Below are 3,099 nucleotides of genomic sequence, written 5' to 3'. Positions count from 1 at the left end.
TTCTTCAGTAGGGAAGAATTTATATTTTCTAGGCCATACAATGTCTTTTTGCCACCCCCTAGCATGGATGGTAAGGTGCGGTAGATAAATGCAGATGTGCAAGCACAGTTATTGCTGTGGGCTGGATGTGCACAGCTCCCAAAGGCTCATGTGCTTACCGTTATCTCCAAGTTGATACTTTTAGAAAGCGGCAGAAATTTTAAGGTGTGCATGCTAATGGAAAGTTTTAGGACCTAGTGACCTAGAAGTGATATTTGGCCCTGAAGTGGAGTGAAGGACCCTTCTCTTGCTCTTTTTTTGTTTTTCATTGTTGGCCATCTCATGGGCAAAGTTGTCCTATCCTTTGCCCCCTGTTGTAAGATACAGCAGCTCTCTTTCCGAGACCTGTGGTGCGTGCTGTGGAGCCTTGTCCAGTCTGTTCTGTCCTGACTCACCGCTGTTCACTCCTGCTGAGGAACAAGTCGGTCAGGAAGCCACGCCTCAGCCATGGCATTTAAAGATACCGGGAAGACTCCCGTGGAACCCCAAGTGGCGATTCACCGGGTTCGAATCACGCTCACCAGCCGCAACGTGAAGTCGCTGGAAAAGGTTTGTGCGGACTTGATCAGAGGCGCAAAGGAGAAGAATCTGAAAGTGAAAGGACCAGTGCGCATGCCTACCAAGACGCTGAGAATCACTACCAGAAAAACCCCTTGCGGTGAAGGTTCCAAGACGTGAGATCGTTTCCAGATGAGAATCCACAAGCGACTCATTGACTTACACAGTCCTTCAGAGATTGTTAAGCAGATTACTTCCATCAGTATTGAGCCTGGAGTGGAGGTTGAAGTCACCATTGCAGATGCCTAAGTCAACTGTTTAAATAAATTGACTTAATTGTTAAAAAAAAAAAAGATACAGCAGCTCTACAATGCTCTAAAACCATTTTTCTGTATATGTTAATTGTCTCAGGCATTTGTTACAGTAACACGAATGTAACCAACACAGAGGCATCCTTTAAATCTTTGTACACAAAATAAGACAGTGGCCTAGGTGTGGATCTTGCTTCCTCTTGTCCTGAGATGAACCTGTCTTTGCAGTCCATGACACACCTAATATGTAGGCTTGTTGAGATAAGAAACTTAGAGGGGAACAGTTGAGGGTGTATTTTGTTTCTGTGTTTATATGTGTACAACATGGGACGAGAAAGTGGCTTAGAGGAAGGACACAATGTGCGGGAACAATTGAACCTGTTGTTTTTGTCTTTGAGATTGTTGAAGATATTACAAAACATGAAAAGAGGAAGCTGCACAGAAGTGATGCACATCCGTCTGTCAGTCACTTACTACAAATGCAGTCTCAAGACTGGCTCTTTAGACTAACGTTCTTTCAGATACCTAGGAGTCAGAAAGGAATACGCTAAGAAAAGCAAGGTGCTACTTTGTGAAATGCTTCCTGATATCAAAATTCTCACCAGTTGCCTTCTCTAAGCTCAGTGATGTCTGTGGCTTTTAGAGAGGCTTACCCTTTCCACCAACACCATTCTGCTTTCACTGTGGTTAATTGTAGGATGATGTCATTATGCAGGTGAAGGCAGGTACAAGATAGAACAGGGCCTGTCATTGGATGAGAAGGAAGGATGGGCGGAAGAAAAGTTTTAGAGAGGAGAAGAGAACAGGGGGGAGGATATTGAGATTCCTCTCTGCACATTTACAGGTTGTTATGAATATTCTTAAGAGATGAATGTATACAGGGCTTTGTATGTCTAGGTGGGCAATTATATATTATCAATTGGACCAGAGGATCCAATTGTGTGTTCTTTCATGTGGCAATTTCATTGAGTTCAAGAAAGTATGTGGTGGCGGGACACACTGAGCCTGCCATGGAATTGGGATGTGTATGTCTGGCATGGTGGCAACCTGACTTGGGATCTAGATGGGTAGAGAGATGGTTGCCAGGCTCAGAGAGTAGCCATTGGCAGTGTGATATAGGTTGGAGCTAAGTGGGTGAGATGCTTTGCTGACTGAGATGAAAATATCAAATAGATGTCTTGGGGCACTGAGGTTCAGGCACTAATGCAGGGTAAAAGAAACCTACTTTATTATAATTATGCCACAACAGTTAATTATGGCAACAATTGCTCATTTTCCTCAGGATCCACTGAAGCCTCTCTGCCTTTAGAAATGGACTCATCTTTATGTCTGAGGTCAGCTCATTTCTCTTTCCTTACCTTCATGTCAGTAAAAGGTGAGGAGGATCTGAGGTGTGTAAGTTGTTCTACAGGGTCCCCCTGCTTGTCCTTTTGCATTTTTCCTCTGATTCCAGACAGGGTGTGGGTGTCTTGCTGAGCTAGAATAAGCCTTCTAGATGGAACTTCATTATATGAGAGTGTGGAAACATTTCCTGCAAAAGACCAGATACTTGTTCTGCTGGCTCTGCAGTCTCTGTCAGGATGACTTAACTCTGCCACCACAGGATATACTGAAGCTTCAGTGGTATATAAATTTATATATATATATATATATATATATATATATATATATATATGTGTGTGTGTGTGTGTGTGTGTGTGTGTGTGTGTGTGTGTGTGTGTGTGTGTATCAGAAAGTCTGCTGCTTAAATAGTAGTCTGCTGACACTTGCCCTAGGTGAGGGTGGGATAACAGGAGACCAGGACAGAGTTTCTCTACTGAGCAGAACAGAAACTCCAAAATACAGATGAATTACAAGAAACTGTCTACCTCTAGCACATTTTATATCTTTAAGAGCTGCTCTGCTTCCAACTAGCACCAAGCAAATAAACAAAAACAGCAGGAGAAAGTGAATGAAAGATTAAACAGATGGGCTTCTAACATCTTTGTAATGCATCATTTGAAAATGGCTTCAAATAAGCTCTTACACTATTAGCCTCAGGCTTTTCTTCACATGCAATAAAGCTATTTCCGTTAACCTTTGGGATAAATCTATTTTCCAAACTTTCAACTATATTAGTACTTAGTTATTGATTGAACCCTATCCAAATTCTTTACTTTTGAAAATGTGGAAATCAGAGAGGTGTGAAGGAAAAAATATCCCCCAGGTTGCTATAAACTAATACCCTCAAATAATACCCATTTTTCATTTC

At 42.1% G+C, this 3,099-nt stretch overlaps 1 pseudogene; it reads left to right on the top strand.

The window, feature by feature from the left end:
* The first annotated feature begins 373 nt into the window (after positions 1-373).
* Positions 374-884, top strand: Rps20-ps6 (ribosomal protein S20, pseudogene 6; annotated as a pseudogene).
* The last annotated feature ends 2,215 nt before the right edge of the window (positions 885-3,099 follow it).

Source organism: Rattus norvegicus, chromosome 6, assembly GCF_021556685.1.
Source record: "Rattus norvegicus strain SHRSP/BbbUtx chromosome 6, alternate assembly SHRSP_T2T, whole genome shotgun sequence".
NCBI classification, from domain to species: domain Eukaryota; kingdom Metazoa; phylum Chordata; class Mammalia; order Rodentia; family Muridae; genus Rattus; species Rattus norvegicus.
The sequence above is the reverse complement of the archived record's forward strand: the minus strand, read 5'-3'. Positions and strand labels throughout refer to the sequence as shown.